The sequence below is a fragment of the Phyllobates terribilis genome, unplaced genomic scaffold, assembly GCF_046119375.1.
Source record: "Phyllobates terribilis strain yellow unplaced genomic scaffold, ASM4611937v1 Scaffold_5__5_contigs__length_657084704, whole genome shotgun sequence".
Classification (NCBI taxonomy): Eukaryota; Metazoa; Chordata; class Amphibia; order Anura; family Dendrobatidae; genus Phyllobates; species Phyllobates terribilis.
The window spans coordinates 595,263,067-595,291,039 of record NW_027362765.1 but is presented as its reverse complement, the minus strand read 5'-3'; the positions used below and the strand labels follow the sequence as shown (position 1 = coordinate 595,291,039).

Sequence of the window (27,973 nt, the reverse complement as noted above, 5' to 3'; positions counted from 1 at the left end):
AAAGGTGCAGTACCTGGGACACGTGGTGAGCGCTGACGGAGTGGCTCCCGACCCTGATAAGATCACCGCAATTAAGGAATGGCCAAGCCCCTCCAGCGTAAAAGAAGTGCGGCAGTTCCTCGGGTTGGTAGGCTACTACCGAAGGTTTATTCCCGGTTTCACCAAAAAGGCAGCACCTATGCAGGACCTCCTGATAGGCCAGTCCCGGAAGGCCAAGAACCAGAAGCCGCCCTTCAAATGGGAGGAGCTGGAAGAAGAGTCCTTCCGCCAGCTGAAGATGGCCCTCACGGGGGACGAAATCCTGGCGTACCCGGATTATAGCCAGCCCTTTATCCTCTACACCGACGCCAGTAACATCGGGCTAGGAGCCGTACTGTCCCAGATCCAGCAGGGGAAGGAACGAGTAATCGCCTACGCCAGCCGAAAGCTGCGACCCACCGAAAGGAACCCCGAGAATTACAGCTCATTTAAGCTAGAGTTCCTGGCCGTAGTATGGGCAGTCACAGAGCGCTTTAAGCATTACCTCGCTTCTTCCCGGTTCACCGTGTACACGGATAACAACCCGTTGACACACCTGGACACGGCAAGACTCGGTGCCCTGGAACAGAGGTGGATGGCCCGTCTGTCCAACTACGAGTTCACAATCAAATACCGGGCCGGACGCTCCAATACCAACGCGGACGCCCTGTCCAGGATGCCCAACCTGCCGGACGAAGGAGAAGATCCGGAGGGACTGGAAGAAGTTGAACTCCCTGCGTTCCACCGTCATGGGACTATCCAGTATTCCCACCGGGTAAGGAGTAAGCAGGCTGCTACGTTGAACCCCTTACCTCACTACAACTGGGCGGAAACGCAAGACAGCGACCCTGCCGTCCGACTGGTGAAGGAGATGCTGACTCGCCCGGAGGCTTGCCTTGAACCAGACGCTCCGGAGGAAGCCAAACAACTATGGGCAGAGAAGAGTCGACTGTTCCTTTACAAGGGGAAGTTGTGCCGCAGAATGGTTAACTCCCAGACGCATGAACTACTCTGGCAAGTAGTGGTGCCACGAAGAGACGCAGCCATGGTGATGGAGGCATACCACGACGGAGCTGGACACTTCGGGTGGAAGAAGCTGGAGTTCCTGCTGCGCGAGCGATTCCACTGGGTAGGCATGAGGGGAACCATTGAGAAGTGGTGCAGAGACTGTGGCCCGTGCAACCTGAGAAGGAAGGACCGTGCCAGCCAGAAGACTCCCCTGCAGTCCATCGTCACCCGGCAACCGTTGGAACTGGTAGCCTTGGATCATGTAAAACTGACCCCAAGCAGAAGTGGCTACGTCTACGCGTTAACCATCGTGGATCATTACTCCCGGTTCTTGGTTGTCGTCCCCGTCAAGGACTTAACGGCTCAAACAGCAGCTAGAGCCTTCCAGCAGCACTTCTGCCGTCCACACGGGTACCCGGACCAAGTGCTGACGGACCAGGGACCTGCCTTTGAAGCGGAGGTCTTCCAGGAATTCTGCAATCTGTATGGCTGCCGGAAGATAAGGACGACACCCTACCATCCGCAAACTAATGGACTTTGTGAGAAAATGAACCAGGTGGTAATGGATCTTCTAAAAACGTTGCCCCTGGAAGAACGCAGTCTGTGGCCTGAGAAGTTGCCCGATCTGGTGGACCTATACAACCACATCCCGGTAGGTTCCACCAACTGTACCCCGGCTTACCTAATGAGGGCAAGACCTGGTAAGTTACCTGTTGACCTGGAAATGGGAGTCCTGACACCCGAGGACACTTCACCAGAAGCAGACTGGGACACAGAGAGGCAGCAGCAGTACCGGAGAGTACAGGAGAGCGTGGAGCGAAGTCTCTGTCAGGCTAGGGAAAGACAAGAGAAAACTTACAACCAGTATGCTCCTGCTGTTCCCCTGGTACCCGGAGAGCAGGTCTTGAAGAGGAAGAGACGGCTCCACAAGTTGGACGACCAGTGGGAGAAGGACCCGTACACCGTACTGCCCTCAAGCCACGAGAACCCGAAGGTTTGTACCATCAGTAAAGACGGAGGGGAAACCACAGCCATTGTATCCCGGGACCACCTGAAGAAGTGTCCCGAACAACTGAGGAACCCTGAAGAGGAACAAGAAGACCATCGACCCGTAGAGGAAAGGGAAGATATGGTTAGTACTGTGCTCGGGGACTTCCCTCGGTCTTGGACTCAAGTCAATGGTGCAGTTGTGGTACCCGTACTCACCTTCCTCCAACCAGCATCCCAGGCACCTACGGAGCAACAGGTAGAGCTGGAAGAACAGCCGGTCCAGGAGGCAGAAGACCCCACACCCGCAGACCAGGAGGATCAACCCTCTGCTTGCAGTGAGCCTGCCATATCCCTAGTGAGCCAAAGAGCCGGTAGACAGCTGCCCAGTTTACCCTTGACAGCTCCTACACCCTGTAGTTCAGGGCTAGACAGTCAGCTCCGTAGGTCCACTAGGGCCACTAGAGGCCAGTTACCCGCACGTTGGAGGATTTGAAGTGTATAAATTGTTTTATTTATGTTTACCTGTGTATTGTTGCTTGTGTATAATTTTGTGTTTCTAGTTATTTGTAGGAGTCCTTGGTGGATTTACCGGGAATCCTTTGTACATAGTTGGAGCGTAACCCAGGACGGACTAAAGACTGTTAAGGACTCGGGGCAGGACAAACCCCTACCTGGTTACGTCTCCCTGTTTTGGTGAAATGGACACCTTGCTTTTCTTCAAAGACTACACCCGGTTACGGACATGCCGTGACCACCTTTATGTGTTTCTTCTTATTGTACTATTATTGTTATATCTTGTTATGTTTTTCTAAAATATGTTTAGTCCCGGAGTACTAAATTTCACTAGGGGGGAATGTGGCACCCCAGGGGTCTGGTTTCCACAGTAATGTAATGTTATGTCTGAGAGCAGGTGGGAGGTCCTTTGGTCAGGGATCCTGTGCATGCCACACCTCCTGCCCAGTCTTGGGAGGGGAAGAACTTCCCCTATATAAACCCGAGGCTGAGGCAGGGTTAGGAGTCAAGGAGAGTAGAGACGAGAAACAGTCATAGGAAGAAACAGCAGAAGCTCAGTGGGAGCAATACTACTACGAGTCAGGGGCTGGCAGCTGCAGAGCTTGCCCTGACTGAGAAGCTTTCTTACCGGACCCGGCGTCCGAGGCTGTGGGGACTAACTCTTACCCAGCAGCAGAAGCCGACCGGCAGGGGATTTCAGGTCCTCAGGCCCAGAAACCCGAAGGCAAGGTCACACGCGTGGGACCAGCACCGCCATCGTGGAGCGGAAGCCATTAGAAGGCCCCGAGTCACCGGCCATATGGGTGAGCACCACACGGCACACTCAGGGACGTGGGCTACTTATATCCGCTTCTAGCAAGGTAGCCAGAAGAGTACAGTCAGTTTGGGAGGCCTACAACTCCGCCTGGCCAGGGGAGATCCCATCTGCTCAAGGACTGACCAGGCCCCGTTCGCTAGCAAGTACTCCGGGAGGGTCTATCGTTGTTACCAGTAAAGACCCTGAATTACACCGCACCGTCTCTGAGTGGTTCCTGCTACCCCCATCTTCCACGTCGGCTGCCCTGAGGCCATACCCCTCCCGTTGGGGGTTATACTATCACGCTGCACAATTCTACACCGGCCTCAGCGGTCTGCCCTGCAGCGGCAGCTCCATAGCTGCAAATCAACGGGTGGCGTAGTCGACACTCAAATAACACCTATCAAGACTGCCACACACTGAGTTTGACTCCCTGGGCACGGACCGGGTCCCCGCCACTCGGAGACTACAACCCTCATCTGATCCGGTTCCGGGTAAGCCCCCGTGCGCGAGACGCTGCGCGACACAGCAGGCCCAGGGGCGCGTCATATATACACAGTCGTACACACTGACATTCACATACATGCACTCACACAGACCCATTACAAATATTTTTAATATGGGGATTGGGGAAGCCTCACTTACCTGTCCCCGGTCCAGTGTCCTGTCCAGCAGCACCTCAGGTATGGGGCAGTGCAGGGCCCCCGGCGTGTCACAGACTTCATGGCCCTGGAACATCAGAGAGGCCCACTTGCGGTAGGGTCCGGGCCGCTCCCCCCCATCTGTGCAGGACCTCCGACGGTGTTTGATTGCCGGCACTTCCCCAGACATGGCCGCGCGCTGTGCGGCTGTGTCTGCTAGTAATGACGCGGCGGGGGCGACACACAAGCACAATTAAAGGTGCAGTGCCATCGATCCTGCCGTGTCATTACCAGCAGACACAGCACACTATGCGCGGCCATGTCTGAAGTGCTGGCAATCAAGCAGCGCCTGCGTCACTGAACAGGTGCCGAAGAAGCGGCCAGGACCCCGACAGTGAGTGGGCGGGTGGGTGTGTGGGCCCGGCCCCGACAGTGAGTGGGCGGTGGGCCCCGACAGTGAGTGGGCGGTGAGCCCCTCTGATTTTGCAGGGCCCCGGCACTTGCCCGGGTACACCGGGTGCTGACGCCGGCCCTGTCTGATCCTTTATTCTCAACCTAGAGATTTTCCAGCACAAGCACACTCAGCATTTACTGTATTTTCATACGCCTCCTTCACACAAGCATATTTTTCCTTCAGATTTTCATGTGGCTCTGCCATGTGCATGGTGCCTTAAACTGGGGTTAGATTTAAGGATAATAATAATCATTTTATTTCTATAGTGCCAACATATTCTACAATACTTTACAATTAAGCGGGGACATGTACAGACAATAGCAGACATTACCAAGTAACACAATTCAATAGTTACAAGAGCAGTGATGGCCCTGCTCACAAGCTTACAATCTATAAGGAAATAGGGGGAAACAATAAGTAGAAAGTGCTTGTTATGTATGGTGCAGCCATCAACATAATAAATAGTTGTTTTCAAATAAAGCTGCATGAGCTGCTAATCAGCCAATATCCAAGTACAACTACCAAGTGCTAAAGGTTTCATGGAGGATGTGGAGATAGATGTATAGGAGGTACCAGATTCTGAATAACATTTAGAAAGGTGGAACAGGGAAGAGTTAGATTAATGAAGTGAGCTGAAAGGCGTGTCTAATGAGATATGTTTTTAGAGCACATTTAAAAAAAAAGGGGCTAGGTATTAATTGCTTTGTCTCGGGTAGTGCATTCCAGAAAACTGGTGTAGCATGAAAGAAGTCTTGGAGAGAATTCATAGGTTTGGATTATGGAGAATGTTAATCTTACATGAGTTGCAGAATGGAGAGTACGGATAGGGTGATAGACAGAGATGAGGGCGGATAAGTATGGTGATGCAGAACTGTAGAGTTGCAGTAGTCCAAACGAGAATGAATAGTAGTGACAGTAAAAGTTTTTGCAGTTTCAAAGATGAGAAAAGGTCAAAATAGGGAGATTTTTTTAAGGTGCAGGTGACATGAAGGAGTAATTGGATATAAGTAATAAAGGAAAGTTTTGTGTTGAACCACCCAAGGCAATTGCAATATCGAATATAGGTAGGTTAGTAAGGAGGAAACACAAGAAGTTTAGTTTTGGGGAGATTCTGTTTAAGTTAAAGGGAGGGCATGATGTTAGAGACAGCAGACAAACAATCTCTGGTATTTTATATTTATATGAGGGTGATGTCAAGAGAAGTAGTGTATAATTGGGTGTTAGTGACGCGCCCCCTGGGCCTGTGTTGTGAGGGGGATACCCGGAGCCGGATCGCTGGGGGTTGTAGTCTTCCGTGGCGGTGACCCGGTCCGTGCCCAGGGCGGTCAAACCAGTGGCAGTCTTAGTAACGTGACAAATGTCCGACTACGCCACCCGTGGATTGCGGTCAATGGGGACCGCTGCTGTAGGGCAGACCGCTGAGGCTGGCATTATGTGTGCAGCTTAGAATGGGATGACTCCCCACGGGAGGAGTATAGCCTCAGGGCAGCTAGTGTGGATGATGGAAGTGATGGTGTGAGCGTCCCAGTACTAATGGTGCTGGTGCGGCGATGAAACACAGAGACGTGTGGTTGCAGTTTCCAATGCTTTACTCACAGTTCTTTACTGGTCCTAGTCACCTCGGTACCAGCGGTGACTTCCCAAGCCGTGCTGCGTCCACCAGGCAAGGGGCTCGACCAACTCCCAGGCAATTCCAGAGTGTGGCACAGGGCTCCCTTCTCTTCCTTTCTCTGGTCGTGCTCCACCAGTGACTCTACGTTTGTCCCGCTGCCTCGGGCCTTCTCTGGGCACGCTGATCTCTGTGTCCCTGACCCTATATGGTGTGCCTTCCTGGTAGGTGTAGTGAGGGGTCGCACCGAGATATAGTCACGACCGCCGGTCTTTGGCTGAGGATTAGCCACCTCCACCAATTTGAGATCCGGTACCCTGTTCTGCCAACCCGTCACCCGCAATCTCTTGGGCCTATGGGGTTCCTTCTTCCTTCGTGTCTCTGGGCCTCTCTTAATATGCTGTTCCTTATCTCCTTTCTGTTCCAGTTCCAGTTCCTACTTCTCCTTCTCCTCTCAGGCTCCGGCCTCTTCTCTAGGCCTGCCTCTGGAGCAGCACCCAGCCTGGGCTGCTGCTCCCTGTCTGCTCTCCTCACAGACTGCACTGAACTGGACCAAGATCTAAGATGGTGCCCACCTTATATACCTCCCTTATGTGTGAGCCCAGGTGACTAGCAACCAATGGGCTCCTACCTATGCCCAGAGATCCACCCCTTTCTGCTCCTACACCACTGGGTGTACTTTCCCCTCCCCACTCCAGCCAGGGACAGATGCTGTCGTGCCTGCACTCCTGTCTCGTGGGAGCACCGTTGACCTGTCCCTTTGAAATGGGGTGTGTGTGCTATATGCAGCCTAACGAGTCCTGGTCCACACTCCATCCTTACCCGGGAGTGGAATATCACACCTCTGGTTCGAGGTGCAATACCCCTGTAGCAGCCGAGCCCTCGGGGTGCTACATTAGCATATACAGTGGGAAAAATAAGTATTTGATACACTGCCGATTTTGCAATTTTTCGCACCTGCAAAGAATGGAGAGGTCTGTAATTTTTATCGTAGGTACACTTCAACTGTGAGAGACAGAATCTAAAAACAAAAAAACAGAAAATCACATTGTATGATTTTTACATAATTAATTTGCATTTTATTGCATGAAATAAGTACTGTATTTGATCATCTACTAACCAGCAAGAATTCTGTCTCTCACTGACCTGTTAGTTTTTCTTTTAGCTGTCCTCCTACTCTGCACTCATTACCTGTATTAATTGCACCAGTTTGAACTAGTTACCTGTATAAAAGACAACTGTCCACACACTCAATCAATCACACTGCAAGTATCAAATACTTATTTTCCCCACTGTAGATGGTACTGGAAATCAAATCTGCTGGTAGTTTGTCCAATAGGGACAGTGTATAGAGAGAAGAGGAGGGGGCCAAGGACTAAGCCTTGAGGAACCCCAGCAATAAGGGGAAGAGGAGAGGAAGAAGAGCCGACAAATGATGTAGTGAAAGATCGGTCTGAGAGGTAGGAGGAGTACCAAAAGAGAGCAGTTTCTTTAAGGCCAAGAGCATGAAGCACAGTGAGAAAAATGTGGTGCTTGAGGAAAAGCAGCAGGGAGTAGTAAACAATACATTTAGCTGTTAGTAGGTCGTTGGAGACATTAGTAAGGTAAATTTATGTATAGGAGAATAAAGGAGAACGCTCACCACATTCGCTGGTATTGTAGCTGGGTTCAGGATAAATAACCGTGGGTGCCATGAATTCTGCTGGTTTAGCACAGCACATTCATAACAAAAGGTTCAAGAATTTGGCACATCCATCCTGAAGTATTAAAAAGAATTGGTCTTTATTTAAAATCCATTATATGGGTTATTTATCCTTAACCCAACTATAATACCAGTGAAGGTGAGCAGTCTCTCTTTTCTCCTATACATAAATTGTCTGTGTTGCATAGAGCCCCCCTTCACAACGAACATTGATGGTATAGTATTGCAACCACGATTTTGATTGATTTCTAAAATATGGATATGACTTTGACATTGGCTTCAACCCATGAAAACTTCTATATATGTTTATTGAATTTTGCACACAAATTTCTAACCGTGCCAATATACGCAGTGTTCACACTGCATTTTGTCTATCTCCATGGATCAACGTATGACCAGATTGGCTCAGGTGTTCAATGATTCCACAGGAACCACACCTGAGTTCTCAGATCTCAAAGGGTTTATATACCAATGTGAGAAACTATCCAGCCAAGAAATACGTACATGGTGGGATTGGAAATCATTAAGAAATTACATAAAAAGACAAATATGACGATGTGGTTTATGTTTAAAGAAAATACCCACATACATTTTTTCTGATGACTCTCTCACACTTTGGAATAATATCCTCACAAAATGTTCACTGCAACTAATGGAATTAATCATTAGCAATGGGGAACTTAAACTTTCTAAACTGAAACAAGTAATTGATGATATGCCTGTGACGTGCCCCCTGGGCCGCGTGAGGAACCCGGAACCGGGCCTTTTGTGGGATGCTGGGGGTTGTAGTCACCGTGGCGGCGACCCGGTCCCGTGGCTCAGGGTGGTCAAACCAGTGGCAGTCTTTATAGGGTTTTTTGTGGTTTAATGTCCGACTACGCCACCCGTGGATTGCGGTCAATAAGAACCGCCGCTGCCGAACCGACCTCTGAGGCTGGTGTTGTAAGGGCAGCAGAGTGTGGTATGACTCCCCACGGGAAGAGTTTAGCCTCAGGGCAATGTGGAGCGATGATGGTGGTTGTGATGCGGGGCGTCCCAGTACTAGTAGTGCTGACGCGATGAGAAAGCACAGAGACAAGGTGTTGCAGTTCAGGTTCTTTACTCACAGTTCTCATCCAGGTCACTTGTGCACAGATAGGACGGCCCGAGCCGTGCTGCGTCCACCAGGCAGGGGGCTCGATCAACCCCCAGGCAATTCCAGAGTGTGGCACAGGACTCCCTTCTATCCTTTCGTCAGCCGTGCCCCACCAGTGACACTACTTCTGTCCAGCTGCCTTGGGTCTTCTCCTGGGAGGACTGGGTGTCCACTTCCCTGACCCTATGTGGTGTGCCTTTCTAGTAGGTGTAGTGAGGGGTCGCACCAGTAAATGGTCACGACCACCGGTCCTTGGTTAAGGATTAGTCGCCTCCACCAACTTGGGATCCGGTACCCTGTTCTGCCAACCCGTCACCCGCAATCTCCTAGGTCCTTAGGGTTCCTTCTGCTTTCGTGTCTCTGGGCCCTTCTACACTTTGGGGACTTCTCTTTCTTTGCTGTTCCTTTCTGTTTCTGTTCCTTTCTTTTGGCTCCGGCCTTCACCCTAGGCCTGCCTCGTGGAGCTGGGCCCAGACTGAGCCGCAGCTCCCTGTCAGCCCTCTCTGGCTGAACTCCTCTTCTCTTCTCCTCCTGACTGAACTGACCTTCTTCTCCCTGAACCAAGATGATGCCCACCTTATATACCCTCCCCTAGTGTATGAGCCCAGGTGACTTGCAACCAATGAGCTCCTACCTATGCCCAGAAACCGTCCCCTCCTGCTCCTACATAACTGGGTTTTCCTCCCCCCTCCCCACTCCAGTCAGGGACATGTTCTGTCGTGCCTGCATTACAGTACTAATGGGAGCACCGTTGAGCTGTCCCCCGGAAATGGGGTGTGTGTGATGCATGCAGCTAACTGAGTCCCGGTCCACACACCATCCTTACCTGGGAGTGGGATATCACACCTCTGGTTGAGGTGCAATACCTCTGTAGCGACCGAACCCACGGGGCGCTACACATGTTTCTTTATCTCAATACATCAACACTCTGGATTATGACAATCTAAACAAGAAGATGCAGGACAATCTTAAAACATTAGAGGACTCAATTGTGATAATGAAAAAAACTAAATTTAATCGGGATGCTCTTGACTATAAAAACAACCAAGTCTATATGTGGAAAAATAATAAAAACAAAACTGGATCCATTCTAAAAGCTGGTTCCCCTCACAATGATAATTCATGAGGAATTGAAACTGCGCCTAAACATGTATCTTTCACTTCATCTGAATGGGACTCTACAGACTACAGTTCAGATGCTTCCACTCCAAGAAATAAAAGAAAATCTACCAATCTGTCAAAAAACTTAAAGGGAAGAGAAGAGGACGCAGGTGATCCCGGTCCTGCCATGTTCAGAAGGAATCCAACAAGGGAAATAAGGAAAAATCACCACGTTAAACATATGTTTGAATAATGTACTAATTTTTTCACCCACTATTCTTTCTACCACTCAGATCGAGGTTGTGGCTAAAGGACTCAATTTTGTCCAAAGCCAGAATTTCGATCCCTTTCAAACTTTTCAAGACGTTAACAGGTTTGCTTGTCTGCTTACAGGCAAGAGACATTTCATCAATGAATCTAACACACCAGAGAATTCCTCAGATGCATATAGTAACATTTGTAATAATGAATTTACAAATTTAAATTTCAAAGAACAACACACTTTGCTTATGTTATAAAATTTACAAAGTGAGAAAACAAAAGTGTTTGAATTAACAGATGATGATGTTTTGGTTAAATTAAAAATCCTAATTTTTACCCACTACAATCCAGAGTACCCTTGTTGGACCTTTTCCAAACCCTAGTTGAACGGGATTTGATACTCCTTGATGAAAATATTGTGGGATTAAAAGGTGAAAGAAATTTAAATAACCAACAATTTAAGGCCATTAAAGAATTCCAGGCCAATCAAAATTTAATTATATGATGGTCAGACAAGACTGGATGTGTTGTCATTGTGGATACAACCCTGTACAAAAAACAGTTCTTTTCTATCCTCAATAATGACAGCACATACAAGCATCTCAGAACAAATCTCATAATCATTTTAAAAAAAAATCTATCCAAATGTCACAACGATGGCATCTCACTAACTATTATTAAAAACAGCGAAAATAAATATTTTTTACCTGAATATCCTATCATTCCCATATTCCATGGTCTCCCCAAAGCTCATAAAAACATATTTCCTCCTCAATTATGCCCAATAATATCTGGCATAGGTTTCCTGAATGAAAAACTTAACAAATGGGTGGATGAACACTTTTAATCTTTAGTTAGTTGTATATCAGGGTACTAGTGTTGAGCGATACCTTCCGATATCGGGAAATATCGGATCGGATTGGATCGGACCGATACCGAAAAAGTATCGGATATCGCCGATTCCGATACCGGAAACCAATGCAAGTCAATGGGACATAAATATCGGAATTAAAATAAACCCTTTCTTTCCTTGTAGGTTATTTCTACATGAAGGAAAACAACTAAGAATAATGTAGAATGTATTGGGGGAGGTGGGGGAGACAATAAAGGCATAGAGGTTTAGCCCAGTCAAATGGAATAGCAGGAATTAATATTTTTTTATTATGTTCTGAGTTACGGAAATATTAACTATGTTAAGTATTTTTATATTTTGTCAGATATTTATGTTTCACTACTTCCATGCTCTTCACCTTCTTTTTTACTTCTCCCACACTTTCTCCTTCATCATCCTCAGCATCTTTTTCATCCACTTCTTCTTCACCTTCTTCTTCTTCACCTTCTTCGTATTATTCTTTTTTTTACATTCTTCATATTCTACTTCTTCATCTTCTTCATATTCTTCTTCTTCATCATATTCTTATTTGTGACAGGCATTCCTGTAGTTGTTATCTATAAAAGGTTGGACATTACACCTTTCGTTCTGCCCGTCACAAAAGATTTACAACAGGATTTGTCCGCGTTCAGTTTGGCCTGCAGCAGCAGGTCTTTTCCAGGGGCACCACGAGGAGGAACGGACTCACCCCCATACACTGCTTAGTCATCTTCTGCTTATAATTTAGATATTATCTTTTGCTCTGATTTTTAGTCTTATGCTTAATGTTCTTCCGCTTTTTGTTCTGCAGCTTCTTGTATTTCTGCTTCTTGGTTTTCTGTCTCTTGTTTTTCTGTATCTTGGTGCTTGTCTTCTCTTCTTTGTCTTCTTGGTCAACTTCTTCAGGGTCATCTTCTTGGTCTTCTTCGGGGTGGTCTTCAGGGTCGTCGTCTTCGGGGGTCCTCGTCTTCGGGGTCCTCGTCTTCTTCGGGTTGGTCTTCTGGGTCCTCGTCTTCGGGGTCCTCGTCTTCTTCGGGGTGGTCTTCAGGGTCCTCGTCTTCTTCGGGGTGGTCTTCAGGGTCCTCGTCTTCTTCGGGGTGGTCTTCAGGGTCCTCGTCTTCAGGGTCATTGTCTTCGGGGTCCTCGTCTTCTTAGGGTTGGTCTTCAGGGTCCTCGTCTTCAGGGTCCTCGTCAGGGAGATCCAGAGTGATTACCAAGAACCATTTCAAAAAGCTTGAACTTGGAAATGTAGCAGAAGGTACAAGAAAGCTGAGGAACTACCGAGGACCAGCTGACGGTACTGGAACCCGGATGGATAGCAGAAGGTACAAGAGCCAATGGAACTACCGAGGACCAGCTGATGTTACTGGAACTCGGTTACTAAGCAGGAGGTACCTGTGCCAGAAAGCACTACCAAGGACCAGCAGACGTTGGTGGAACTTGGATACCGAGAAGGAGGCACCTAATCCAAAGGCACTGCCGAGAACCAGCTGACGGTACTGGAACCCGGATGGGTAGCAGAAGGTACAAGAGCCAATGGAACTACCGAGGACCAGCTGATGTTACTGGAACCCGGATGGGTAGCAGAAGGTACAAGAGCCAATGGAACTACCGAGGACCAGCTGATGTTACTGGAACTCGGTTACTAAGCAGGAGGTACCTGTGCCAGAAAGCACTACCAAGGACCAGCAGACGTTGGTGGAACTTGGATACCGAGAAGGAGGCACCTAATCCAAAGGCACTGCCGAGAACCAGCTGACGGTACTGGAACCCGGATGGGTAGCAGAAGGTACCCATGTAAAAAAAAAGTTCAAGGCCGCGAGCCGGCCGCAGTTACCAAAACCCACAGTCCTACAGAGGGTGCTTGTCCTATTGGCACTATGGAACCAGCCTTCATTGCCAGATCCCGCAGCCCACATAGGAGTCACCTAAACTGCAGGCACCATAGAGTCGGCTAACCCGACCGCAACACGACAGGACAACGCATTGGAGGCAAAGTGACGTTGACACTACCCGGAAACAGCTGGCGTGCTGGAACCAGGCTGGGCAGGAGGGAGTACCCGTGCCAAAGACACTGCCGAGAACCAGCTGACGGTACTGGAACCCGGATGGGTAGCAGAAGATACAAGAGCAAATGGAACTACCGAGGACCAGCTGATGTTACTGGAACCCGGATGGGTAGCAGAAGGTACAAGAGCCAATGGAACTACCGAGGACCAGCTGATGTTACTGGAACTCGGTTACTAAGCAGGAGGTACCTGTGCCAGAAAGCACTACCAAGGACCAGCAGACGTTGGTGGAACTTGGATACCGAGAAGGAGGCACCTAATCCAAAGGCACTGCCGAGAACCAGCTGACGGTACTGGAACCCGGATGGGTAGCAGAAGGTACCCATGTAAAAAAAAAGTTCAAGGCCGCGAGCCGGCCGCAGTTACCAAAACCCACAGTCCTACAGAGGGTGCTTGTCCTATTGGCACTATGGAACCAGCCTTCATTGCCAGATCCCGCAGCCCACATAGGAGTCACCTAAACTGCAGGCACCATAGAGTCGGCTAACCCGACCGCAACACGACAGGACAACGCATTGGAGGCAAAGTGACGTTGACACTACCCGGAAACAGCTGGCGTGCTGGAACCAGGCTGGGCAGGAGGGAGTACCCGTGCCAAAGACACTGCCGAGAACCAGCTGACGGTACTGGAACCCGGATGGGTAGCAGAAGATACAAGAGCAAATGGAACTACCGAGGACCAGCTGACGGTACTGGAACCCGGATGGGTAGCAGAAGGTACAAGAGCCAATGGAACTACCGAGGACCAGCTGATGTTACTGGAACTCGGTTACTAAGCAGGAGGTACCTGTGCCAGAAAGCACTACCAAGGACCAGCAGACGTTGGTGGAACTTGGATACCGAGAAGGAGGCACCTAATCCAAAGGCACTGCCGAGAACCAGCTGACGGTACTGGAACCCGGATGGGTAGCAGAAGGTACCCATGTAAAAAAAAAGTTCAAGGCCGCGAGCCGGCCGCAGTTACCAAAACCCACAGTCCTACAGAGGGTGCTTGTCCTATTGGCACTATGGAACCAGCCTTCATTGCCAGATCCCGCAGCCCACATAGGAGTCACCTAAACTGCAGGCACCATAGAGTCGGCTAACCCGACCGCAACACGACAGGACAACGCATTGGAGGCAAAGTGACGTTGACACTACCCGGAAACAGCTGGCGTGCTGGAACCAGGCTGGGCAGGAGGGAGTACCCGTGCCAAAGACACTGCCGAGAACCAGCTGACGGTACTGGAACCCGGATGGGTAGCAGAAGATACAAGAGCAAATGGAACTACCGAGGACCAGCTGACGGTACTGGAACCCGGATGGGTAGCAGAAGGTACAAGAGCCAATGGAACTACCGAGGACCAGCTGATGTTACTGGAACTCGGTTACTAAGCAGGAGGTACCTGTGCCAGAAAGCACTACCAAGGACCAGCAGACGTTGGTGGAACTTGGATACCGAGAAGGAGGCACCTAATCCAAAGGCACTGCCGAGAACCAGCTGACGGTACTGGAACCCGGATGGGTAGCAGAAGGTACCCATGTAAAAACAAAGTTCAAGGCCGCGAGCCGGCCGCAGTTACCAAAACCCACAGTCCTACAGAGGGTGCTTGTCCTATTGGCACTATGGAACCAGCCTTCATTGCCAGATCCCGCAGCCCACATAGGAGTCACCTAAACTGCAGGCACCATAGAGTCGGCTAACCCGACCGCAACACGACAGGACAACGCATTGGAGGCAAAGTGACGTTGACACTACCCGGAAACAGCTGGCGTGCTGGAACCAGGCTGGGCAGGAGGGAGTACCCGTGCCAAAGACACTGCCGAGAACCAGCTGACGGTACTGGAACCCGGATGGGTAGCAGAAGATACAAGAGCAAATGGAACTACCGAGGACCAGCTGACGGTACTGGAACCCGGATGGGTAGCAGAAGGTACAAGAGCCAATGGAACTACCGAGGACCAGCTGATGTTACTGGAACTCGGTTACTAAGCAGGAGGTACCTGTGCCAGAAAGCACTACCAAGGACCAGCAGACGTTGGTGGAACTTGGATACCGAGAAGGAGGCACCTAATCCAAAGGCACTGCCGAGAACCAGCTGACGGTACTGGAACCCGGATGGGTAGCAGAAGATACAAGAGCAAATGGAACTACCGAGGACCAGCTGACGGTACTGGAACCCGGATGGGTAGCAGAAGGTACAAGAGCCAATGGAACTACCGAGGACCAGCTGATGTTACTGGAACTCGGTTACTAAGCAGGAGGTACCTGTGCCAGAAAGCACTACCAAGGACCAGCAGACGTTGGTGGAACTTGGATACCGAGAAGGAGGCACCTAATCCAAAGGCACTGCCGAGAACCAGCTGACGGTACTGGAACCCGGATGGGTAGCAGAAGGTACCCATGTAAAAAAAAAGTTCAAGGCCGCGAGCCGGCCGCAGTTACCAAAACCCACAGTCCTACAGAGGGTGCTTGTCCTATTGGCACTATGGAACCAGCCTTCATTGCCAGATCCCGCAGCCCACATAGGAGTCACCTAAACTGCAGGCACCATAGAGTCGGCTAACCCGACCGCAACACGACAGGACAACGCATTGGAGGCAAAGTGACGTTGACACTACCCGGAAACAGCTGGCGTGCTGGAACCAGGCTGGGCAGGAGGGAGTACCCGTGCCAAAGACACTGCCGAGAACCAGCTGACGGTACTGGAACCCGGATGGGTAGCAGAAGGTACAAGAGCCAATGGAACTGCCGAGAACCAGCTGGCGGTGCTGGAGCCCAGGGTAAATACTAAAAACAGAAGAGCCAGAGGTGTATTTGGAGGAGGTTTTAAATCCGTACTACAGTGGATGTGGACAAAGCAGGAGAATTTGCCGGACACACAGCTGGGGATCAGCTGACGTTACTGAATCCCAATAACACTGGAGCAAGCGTTGACTGTGCAGACGGCACTTCTGAGCAGCAACTAGCGGTATTGGAGCCCAGGGTAAATACTAAAAACGGAGGAGCCAGAGGTGTAATTGGAGCAAGTTTTAAATAAGTAGCACAGTGAATATGGACAGAGCAGGAGAAATTGCCGTGAACACAGCAGGGGAACAGCTGACGTTACCGAACCCCAATAACACCGCAGCAAGTGTTGACTGTGCAGACGGCACTTCCGAGCGCCAACTGGCGGTGCTGGAGCCCAGGGATAAGAATGAAAACAGAGGAGCCAGAGGTGTAATTCGAGCAACTTTAAAATGTGTAGTACAGTGGATGTGGACAAAGCAGGAGAAATTGCCGTCCGCACAGCAGGAGAACAGCTGACGTTACTGAACCCCAATAACACGGCAGCAAGTGTTGACTGTGCAGACAGCACTTCCGAGCGCCAACTGGCGGTGTTGGAGCCCAGGGTAAATACTAAAAACGGAGGAGCCAGAGGTGTAATTGGAGCAAGTTTTAAATAAGTAGCACAGTGAATATGGACAGAGCAGGAGAAATTGCCGTGAACACAGCAGGGGAACAGCTGACGTTACCGAACCCCAATAACACCGCAGCAAGTGTTGACTGTGCAGACGGCACTTCCGAGCGCCAACTGGCGGTGCTGGAGCCCAGGGATAAGAATGAAAACAGAGGAGCCAGAGGTGTAATTGGAGCAACTTTAAAATCTGTAGTAGTGAGAATGTGGACAGAGCAGGAGAAATTGCCGTCCGCACAGCAGGAGAACAGCTGACGTTACTGAACCCCAATAACACGGCAGCAAGTGTTGACTGTGCAGACGGCACTTCCGAGCGCCAACTGGCGGTGCTGGAGCCCAGGGATAAGAATGAAAACAGAGGAGCCAGAGGTGTAATTGGAGCAACTTTAAAATCTGTAGTAGTGAGAATGTGGACAGAGCAGGAGAAATTGCCGTCCGCACAGCAGGAGAACAGCTGACGTTACTGAACCCCAATAACACGGCAGCAAGAGTTGACTGTGCAGACGGCACTTCCGAGCGCCAACTGGTGGTGCTGGAGCCCAGGGATAAGAATGAAAACAGAGGAGCCAGAGGTGTAATTGGAGCAACTTTAAAATCTGTAGTAGTGAGAATGTGGACAGAGCAGGAGAAATTGCCGTCCGCACAGCAGGAGAACAGCTGACGTTACTGAACCCCAATAACACGGCAGCAAGTGTTGACTGTGCAGACGGCACTTCCGAGCGCCAACTGGCGGTGCTGGAGCCCAGGGATAAGAATGAAAACAGAGGAGCCAGAGGTGTAATTGGAGCAACTTTAAAATCTGTAGTAGTGAGAATGTGGACAGAGCAGGAGAAATTGCCGTCCGCACAGCAGGGGAACAGCTGACGTTACTGAACCCCAATAACATGGTAGCAAGTGTTGACTGTGCAGACAGCACTTCCGAGCGCCAACTGGCGGTGCTGGAGCCCAGGGATAAGAATGAAAACAGAGGAGCCAGAGGTGTAATTGGAGCAACTTTAAAATCTGTAGTAGTGAGAATGTGGACAGAGCAGGAGAAATTGCCGTCCGCACAGCAGGGGAACAGCTGACGTTACTGAACCCCAATAACACGGCAGCAAGTGTTGACTGTGCAGACGGCACTTCCGAGCGCCAACTGGCGGTGCTGGAGCCCAGGGATAAGAATGAAAACAGAGGAGCCAGAGGTGTAATTGGAGCAACTTTAAAATCTGTAGTAGTGAGAATGTGGACAGAGCAGGAGAAATTGCCGTCCGCACAGCAGGGGAACAGCTGACGTTACTGAACCCCAATAACATGGTAGCAAGTGTTGACTGTGCAGACAGCACTTCCGAGCGCCAACTGGCGGTGCTGGAGCCCAGGGATAAGAATGAAAACAGAGGAGCCAGAGGTGTAATTGGAGCAACTTTAAAATCTGTAGTAGTGAGAATGTGGACAGAGCAGGAGAAATTGCCGTCCGCACAGCAGGGGAACAGCTGACGTTACTGAACCCCAATAACACGGCAGCAAGTGTTGACTGTGCAGACAGCACTTCTGAGCGCCAACTGGCGGTGTTGGAGCCCAGGGTAAATACTAAAAACGGAGGAGCCAGAGGTGTAATTGGAGCAAGTTTTAAATAAGTAGCACAGTGAATATGGACAGAGCAGGAGAAATTGCCGTGAACACAGCAGGGGAACAGCTGACGTTACTGAACCCCAATAACATGGTAGCAAGTGTTGACTGTGCAGACGGCACTTCCGAGCGCCAACTGGCGGTGCTGGAGCCCAGGGATAAGAATGAAAACAGAGGAGCCAGAGGTGTAATTCGAGCAACTTTAAAATGTGTAGTACAGTGGATGTGGACAAAGCAGGAGAAATTGCCGTCCGCACAGCAGGAGAACAGCTGACGTTACTGAACCCCAATAACACGGCAGCAAGTGTTGACTGTGCAGACGGCACTTCCGAGCGCCAACTGGCGGTGCTGGAGCCCAGGGATAAGAATGAAAACAGAGGAGCCAGAGGTGTAATTCGAGCAACTTTAAAATGTGTAGTACAGTGGATGTGGACAAAGCAGGAGAAATTGCCGTCCGCACAGCAGGAGAACAGCTGACGTTACTGAACCCCAATAACACGGCAGCAAGTGTTGACTGTGCAGACAGCACTTCCGAGCGCCAACTGGCGGTGTTGGAGCCCAGGGTAAATACTAAAAACGGAGGAGCCAGAGGTGTAATTGGAGCAAGTTTTAAATAAGTAGCACAGTGAATATGGACAGAGCAGGAGAAATTGCCGTGAACACAGCAGGGGAACAGCTGACGTTACCGAACCCCAATAACACCGCAGCAAGTGTTGACTGTGCAGACGGCACTTCCGAGCGCCAACTGGCGGTGCTGGAGCCCAGGGATAAGAATGAAAACAGAGGAGCCAGAGGTGTAATTGGAGCAACTTTAAAATCTGTAGTAGTGAGAATGTGGACAGAGCAGGAGAAATTGCCGTCCGCACAGCAGGGTAACAGCTGACGTTACTGAACCCCAATAACACGGCAGCAAGTGTTGACTGTGCAGACAGCACTTCCGAGCGCCAACTGGCGGTGTTGGAGCCCAGGGTAAATACTAAAAACGGAGGAGCCAGAGGTGTAATTGGAGCAAGTTTTAAATAAGTAGCACAGTGAATATGGACAGAGCAGGAGAAATTGCCGTGAACACAGCAGGGGAACAGCTGACGTTACTGAACCCCAATAACATGGTAGCAAGTGTTGACTGTGCAGACGGCACTTCCGAGCGCCAACTGGCGGTGCTGGAGCCCAGGGATAAGAATGAAAACAGAGGAGCCAGAGGTGTAATTCGAGCAACTTTAAAATGTGTAGTACAGTGGATGTGGACAAAGCAGGAGAAATTGCCGTCCGCACAGCAGGAGAACAGCTGACGTTACTGAACCCCAATAACACGGCAGCAAGTGTTGACTGTGCAGACGGCACTTCCGAGCGCCAACTGGCGGTGCTGGAGCCCAGGGATAAGAATGAAAACAGAGGAGCCAGAGGTGTAATTCGAGCAACTTTAAAATGTGTAGTACAGTGGATGTGGACAAAGCAGGAGAAATTGCCGTCCGCACAGCAGGAGAACAGCTGACGTTACTGAACCCCAATAACACGGCAGCAAGTGTTGACTGTGCAGACAGCACTTCCGAGCGCCAACTGGCGGTGTTGGAGCCCAGGGTAAATACTAAAAACGGAGGAGCCAGAGGTGTAATTGGAGCAAGTTTTAAATAAGTAGCACAGTGAATATGGACAGAGCAGGAGAAATTGCCGTGAACACAGCAGGGGAACAGCTGACGTTACCGAACCCCAATAACACCGCAGCAAGTGTTGACTGTGCAGACGGCACTTCCGAGCGCCAACTGGCGGTGCTGGAGCCCAGGGATAAGAATGAAAACAGAGGAGCCAGAGGTGTAATTGGAGCAACTTTAAAATCTGTAGTAGTGAGAATGTGGACAGAGCAGGAGAAATTGCCGTCCGCACAGCAGGGGAACAGCTGACGTTACTGAACCCCAATAACATGGTAGCAAGTGTTGACTGTGCAGACAGCACTTCCGAGCGCCAACTGGCGGTGCTGGAGCCCAGGGATAAGAATGAAAACAGAGGAGCCAGAGGAGTAATTGGAGCAACTTTAAAATGTGTAGTACAGTGGATGTGGACAAATCAGGAGAAATTGCCGTCCGCACAGCAGGAGAACAGCTGACGTTACTGAACCCCAATAACACGGCAGCAAGTGTTGACTGTGCAGACGGCACTTCCGAGCGCCAACTGGCGGTGTTGGAGCTCAGGGATTACAGTTCAGGTGGTAGAAACATGAACAGAACAGGAGACCTGGATACTGTTGCCAACCAATTATTTATTCTGGAAGAGGACTGGCAAATTCATGAGAGATCCAGGCCTTGTTCATTTTGAGAAAAGTAAGCCGGTCAACGTTATCGGAGGATAGTCGCATGCGACGGTCTGTTAGTACACCACCTGCGGCACTAAAGACGCGTTCCGATAATACACTAGCAGCAGGGCAAGCTAGCACCTCCAGTGCATACTGACTAAGCTCTGGCCATGTATCCAGCTTACAGACCCAAAACTTGAAGGGAGAAGAGCCGTCTGGGAGTACACTAAGAGGGCAAGACATGTAGTCTGTCACCATCTGACGGAAACGTTGCCTCCTGCTGACTGGAGCTGTCTGTGATGGTGTAGACATTTGTGGCGGCGGGGACACAAAACTTTGCCACATTTCGGCCATACTGGTCTTGCCTTGTGCTGAGGCGCTGCTTCTGCTCCCTCTTTGTGCAGAGCTTCCTCCACTGCCTCGACGCACTGAGCTGCTTTGTAAAGCACTAGCAGCACTGCTCTCGGTTGGAATGGAGAACATGATGGAATGCACCAGTGCGTCTTGGTACTCCCGCATTTTACGCTCCCGGTTCAATGGTGTTATGAGGCTTTGTAAGTTGTCCCGGTAGCGAGGATCTAGGAGGGTGGACACCCAATAATCAGCCGTGTTGAGAATGTGGGCGATGCGGCGGTCGTTTCTGAGGCACTGCAGCATGAAATCAACCATGTGCTGCAGACTGCCAACTGGCCAAGAAACGCTGTCCCCTGCTTGAGGCGTGATCTCTGCCTGCTCTGCATCACCCCACCCTCGCTCTAGATACTGACTACTAGAGCATTGTGTACCTCCCTCCTCTGGACAGATGTCTTCCTCATCCATTGACTCCTCCTCATCCTCCTCACAAAGTGTCCCCTGCCTAGGCCTTTGTGAGGAACCACGTTGCGCAGACTGTAGAGAAGCAGATGGCATTTGTGACTCCTCATCCTCCACCTCTTCCAAAACCTCGTCCCTTAGTGCTTGCAGTGTTTTTTCAAGCAGGCAGATAAGGGGGATAGTCATGCTGACTAGTGCATCATCTGCACTCGCCATCCGCGTGGAATAATCGAAGGCACGCAAAACGTGGCAAATGTCCTTCATAGAGGCCCACTCAGTGGTGGTGAAGTGTGAACGGCGCGCACTGCGACTTGTTTGCGCCTGCTGCAGCTGGTACTCCATTACTGCTGCCTGCTGCTCACACAACCTCTCCAACATATGTAACGTTGAATTCCACCTGGTGGGTAGGTCACATATGATGCGATGTTCCGGAAGACATAATCGGCGCTGCAGAGCTGCAATGCGTGATCTTGCATTGCTGGAACGCCGCAAGTGAGCGCACTCTATGCGGACCTTGTGAAGCAGTGCATCAAGATCCGGATAGTCCCTCAAAAAACTCTGCACGACCAAGTTGAGCACATGTGCCAGACATGGGATGTGAGTGAGGTTGCCTAGGCCCAGAGCTGCCACCAGATTTCGGCCATTGTCACACACTACCATGCCTGGCTGGAGATTCGCTGGCACAAACCACACGTCACTCTGCTGCTTGATGGCATTCCAGAGCTCCTGCGCTGTGTGGCTTCGATTCCCCAAAGAAATTAATTTTAATACGGCCTGTTGACGTTTGGCCACGGCTGTGCTCATATCGGTCATCATAACAGGTAACCGTTCACGGGTCGATGTGGAGGTAGACCGTGACGGCTCCTGCAGCGCTGATTCAGAGGAACTGGAGTATGAGGAGGAGTCAATGTGTACAGACTGGATTCCTGCAATCCTTGGAGTTGGCAGAACACGTACAGCGCCACTCTCAAGATCTGTACCCGGCTCCACAACATTTACCCAATGGGCAGTGAGGGAAAGGTATCGTCCCTGTCCATGCTTACTGGTCCACGCATCAGTGGTCAGGTGGACCTTGCTACTGACGGCGTTTTGTAGCGCATGTTTAATTTTTCCCTCCACATGATGTTGCAGGGCAGGGACGGCTTGCCTGCTGAAATAAAAGCGGCTGGGCACGTTGTATTGTGGGACTGCCAATGCCATAAAGTTACGGAATGTGTCAGTCTCCACCAGCCTGAATGATAGCATTTCAAGGGCCAGTAGTTTAGCAATGCCAGCATTCAGAGCCTGTGCTCGGGGGTGGTTTGCCGAGTATGGGCGCCTTTTCTCCCATGCCTGTGCTAACGATGGCTGTAGACTGGCCTGGGAGTGTGAGGATGACTGGGAAAGTGGTGCTGTGGGTGGAATTACACTGTGTCTCTGTACAACAGTGCCAGAGATTCTTCCATGGCGATCCTGTGAGGAAGCCGAACCAGCTGTGTGTGAGCTGGAGGAAGAGGCTACAACACGAGCTGAAGAGGTGGTAGGTGGCGCTGTAGGTTGGCCTAGGTCTTCAGTGTGTTTGTGTAACTCCACCACGTGCTTGGTCCGCACATGTTTCCACATATTTGTGGTATTGAGGTTGCTGACACTTTTCCCTCTTTTCACCTTCTGATTACACAGCTTGCATTTGACAAAGCAAATGTCATCTGCAACTGTGTCAAAAAAGGACCAGGCACTGCAAGTCTTGGGAGCGCCCGCTTTGGATTTTGGAAGAGCCATGCTCCTAATGGGTGCCGAAGTGGAGGCTACAGGCAACCAAGTCTGCCCCCTCCCTCTCCCTCCTTTTTGGGCCGTTCGGGGAATCTCTTCCTCAGAGCTGCTCCCACCACCTTCCTGTCCCTCACGCCATGATGGGTCAAGGACCTCATCATCTACACCACCCTCTTCAAACAACTGCTTCTCCTGGGTAGTCTCGACAGCACAGTACGCACCAGAAAGTGGCACCTGAGTCTCATCATCAGATGCGTACTGAGGTGTGCTGCTGACCATAGGCACTGGCCCACCCGCCTCTTCAGATTCAGAGAGACAAAACGGTTGCGCATCACTGCATACTACCTCTTCTTCAAATTCTCGAATTCTGCTTGGCTGGCCCCCTCTTTCCAAGCCAAGAGATTCAGAGAACAGAAGTAGAGATGGCTCCTGTCCAGGGCTCTCTGACTGCCTGGGCAATTTGGCAGGTGGTGAAGAGACAGATGGGTGCTCTTCAGTGCTCAGGACCTGAGAGGATCTGGAACTAATTGAAGTCGATGCGTTAGCTGCCATCCATCCGACAACGGCTTCAATTTGGTCCTCGCGCAGCAGTGGGGTACGGCTAGCTCCTACAAAGCTGCGCATAAAGGACTGTTCCCTGGTAAAACTGGGGGATGCTGAGTCACTGGTGCCCGCAGCAGGCACAGAATCCCCACGTCCTCTCCCTGCAGGCACAGAATCCTCACGTCCTCTCCCTGCAGAAACTCCACGCCCACGCCCACGACCACGACCACATGCCTTACTCCCTGCCTTCTTCATCTTGGTAGACTGATAAAGATAGGCAGAAAAGTACTAAGGGCTTAGTGTGCTTATTCCTGAACAGCTGCTAACAGGTATAAGAAACACTAATTTTATAAAGTGTGGACTAGACTTTAATATGAGCTAATGTGGCCTACACAACTGTAAAGTGGAGTGTTTGGTGAACTTTATTTAGGTTTTTTTTGTCACAAAAAGACACTGGATGTGCCTAAAGATGTAATAACGATAGTATCACAAACTTTTTGTAGCTATTACAATGTAGGAAGGTAACCTACAATGCAATAGATGAGGCTGCAAAAAATAGGCTAATACTAATCTGGCTGGGGCTGCAGGGCCCAATGCTGCAGAAAGGCTCCTCTATCTACTCCTATATAGTGTGTTTGGAATCAATTTAGCTGAATATGGATGGAACCACCACACTAATAGGAGATATCAGGAAAAATTATGAATTGGCAATAAAGGACAATGTATGAGGCAGTGACACACACTGAGTGCACTACAACCAGACGGGGTTGAAGCACACACTACAGGGTGAGCTGCACTCACACACCAGACCTTGCAGACAGCGGTGAACAGTACAGATGCAGAGCACTGTGCACTAGTGCTGCAAGACGGAAAAAAATTCTCTATCTACTCCTATATAGTGTGTTTGGAACCAATTTAGCTGAATACAGATGGAACCACCACACTAATAGGAGATATCAGGAAAAATTATGAATTGGCAATAAAGGACAATGTATGAGGCAGTGACACACACTGAGTGCACTACAACCAGACGGGGTTGAAGCACACACTACAGGGTGAGCTGCACTCACACACCAGACCTTGCAGACAGCGGTGAACAGTACAGATGCAGAGCACTGTGCACTAGTGCTGCAAGACGGAAAAAAATTTCTCTATCTACTCCTATATAGTGTGTTTGGAACCAATTTAGCTGAATACAGATGGAACCACCACACTAATAGGAGATATCAGGAAAAATTATGAATTGGCAAAAAAGGACAATGTATGAGGCAGTGACACACACTGAGTGCACTACAACCAGACTTGGCTGAAGCACACACTACAGGGTGAGCTGCACTCACACACACAGACCTTGCAGATAGCGGTGAACAGCACAGGGAACTGTGCACTAGCACTGCAAGGCACAGTGATTTAGAAAGTAGCTTGGGTAAAGCAGTATAGAGCAAATAGGTAGCTAAAACTGTCCCTCAGAACAACAGCGTCCTATCCCTAACTGAATTCACAGCAGAGTGAGCTCAAAATGGCGGCGGTGGCTTTTATAGTGCATCATGACATCATTTCAGCAGCCAATCACAGCCATGCCATTAGTTAAGATGCCTACATGCCTAACAGGATGTGCCCACACTTCTTAGGATCCTCATTGGCTGAATAAAATGAAAATGTCTCATTGCATTATGGGAACTTCCGATTCCGGTATACGATATTGCAATAGTATCGGAATTAAGTATCGGAATTCCGATACCGCGAATATCGGCCGATACCCGATATTTCAGTATCGGAATGCTCAACACTACAGGGTACCTTAAAGATACCTCAACTATCTTACAAATATTTGATGGTTTCAAGTGGGATCATGATTTTTCTTTTTTTACATGTCATGTTGTTAATTTATATTCTGTTATTCCTCATCATTTAGTTATTCATGCTATACAATACAGTTCTTACATAGTGGAATTGAAACAATTCATTGTTATAGCAATACAACATCTGTTAAGGCACAATTATCTTTATTTTGACAAAAATATCTCTTACAGGTAGAGGATGCCCCAATGGGCAGTCTCATAGTCTTTAGCTATCCTGTGTGTGGCATGATGGCAGGGGAAATTTATATTTCATTAAACTAATCCATTCTTTGAAAATTTGATATGACACGGCCGATATGTTGACGACCTACTAATTGTAAGATCAGGCGACATATTGTCTGTGCCCAAGTTTATTTCCTTTCTGAACCCTAATGAATACAATCTCTATTTTACATCCAGTATTCCCAGTATTTTTATTCCATTTGTGGATATTCTATTACAAGGTGAGTCAGATACAAGCCAGATATAAACTTCATTATATAGAAAAGAAATATCCAGTGATATCCAGTACTACTATTCTTTTAGCCCCCAGCTTCCACCCTCAACATATGGCCATATCTATCCCTTATTGTGAGCTTGTGCGAGCCAAACGCGCTTGCTCAGACAATAATATTTTCATTCAAGAAAAACAAGGAGTTTGTAAAAGGCTTAATTATAGAGGTTATAATACATCATTAATAAAATCGGCAGTTGAGAAAGTTAACATAAAATCTAGAAAGGATTACTTTTACAACACCAACAAAAACCCTATTATTTCTGACTCTTTCCCATTACCTTTTCAACAGCATATAGTCTCCAATTGAAAAAAAACATTCTAAATACTTACCTGTAATTAATCAGGATGACACATTCAGGAACATTTTGCAGGATGGTTGACGTTATGTCGCCAAATGTGGCAGATCCTTAGGCAACATGCGTTCTCCCGACATGTTTACAAATCAAAATAATAAAAACAATTGGCTTTCTCAGAAAGGATTTTATAAATGCGCTGGAAATCTATGTAATGTGTGTGTTTTTACACAAAATAAAAAAACATCTTTCAACCTTCACAGTAGAATAAGCCGCAACATTAAAGCTTTCATTAATTGCGACTCGCACCACGTAATATACTGCATTGAATGTACTTCCAGTCATTTATACTATGTGGGATGTACCATTAGAGAATTAAAAAAACATATAAACATTTATCCAATATAAAAAATATATTCAGTTCTTACTCTAGAGCTGCAAAGTATTTTGTCACAGTACACAACTGTGATATTTCCCGCAGTTTTTTCGGACTGGAATAGGTTAAATGTCCTGAAGAAGGAGGCAGCTGGCAAAAACAGGTCATCACACAGAAAGCCTTCTGGATCCTTAATACCAAATACCTGCAGGGTGGAAGAATCTTTTTTACATTTACTGATTTTTCATATATATATATATATATTTGTTGTTATATAGATCTTTTTTTGTTGCAGATTAATTATATCCAAATTTTGTATATTTTCACTTGTTTCCCATAGGTTGTTCTGTACTAAACAGCACGGTGACTCAGTGGTTAGCACTGCAGCCTTGCAACACTGGGGTCCTGGGTTCAAATCCCACCAAGGACAACATCTGCAAGGAGTTTGTATGTTCTCCCTGTGTTTGCGTGGGTTTCCTCCTGGTTCTCCAGTTTCTTCCCAGACTCCAAAGACATACTGATAGGGAATGTAGATTGTGAGCCCCAATGGGGACAGTGCCCATAATGTCTGAATTGTAAAGAGCTGAGGAATATGTTGGCGCTATATAAATAAAAATATTATTATTATTATTATTAAACAGTGATTGGTCCGTTTGTATTTAAATAAGATCATATGTAAATTGTACTCCATTCTATGATTAAGGACGGTTGCCAAAAACGTGTAGATTTTAATGTCCTAGCTGAACATGTTTGTTTCCTTTTAAATGGATTTCAAATAAAGACCAATACCTCTTAATACTTCTATATGGATGTGCCGAATTCTTGAACCTTTTGTTAGTAAAGGCAGTTTCTGTAGAGTGTAAAGAGCGGATACCAAATTGTAAGAGCGTTATCTGAGAGGTTAGATGAGAGTGGACCAAGCGTTCCAGGTTTTTATTGCTGAAGGGGAGATTAGAGACAGGTCTATTGTAAGCAGGGCAGTTCTGGTCAAGGGATGTTTTATTTTTAGTAAAGGGGTTATAATGGGATGTTTGAGTGGAGAAAGAAAGATTCAGGAAGAAAGAGAAAGGTTAAATATTTTAGTTAGGTAGGTAATGACAGCCCGGAAGAGGGACTATGAGGGAATCGGGTCATTGGTGTAGGCTGTAGGGCGAGAAGAAGCAAGAAGCCTGGTGACTTCTTCTGTCACAGGTTCAAAGGAGGAAAATTAACTAATTCCTAACGTTTAAATATACAGGCCAATATTATAATTTATACAAATAGTGAATTTCAGGCACCAGTGTTGCAAACTATAATGGCTGGCTAACACGGCTATTTCAGGAATCAGCGGTGGTGCAAGAGCCA

At 48.7% G+C, this 27,973-nt stretch overlaps 1 protein-coding gene across 2 annotated transcripts in view; it reads right to left on the bottom strand.

Moving 5' to 3' along the window:
- Nucleotides 1–27,973, bottom strand: part of RASGEF1A (RasGEF domain family member 1A) — a 743,923-nt gene that overhangs the window by 220,650 nt on the left and 495,300 nt on the right. The window contains exon 1 of one of the 2 annotated variants that reach the window (XM_073685998.1): nucleotides 26,682–26,701. The exons of the other annotated variant lie outside the window; for it this stretch is intronic. The gene's annotated coding sequence lies outside the window, so the exon portion shown is untranslated. Of the gene's footprint in view, nucleotides 1–26,681; nucleotides 26,702–27,973 lie in introns of those variants that run through there. 2 annotated transcript variants of the gene reach the window in all.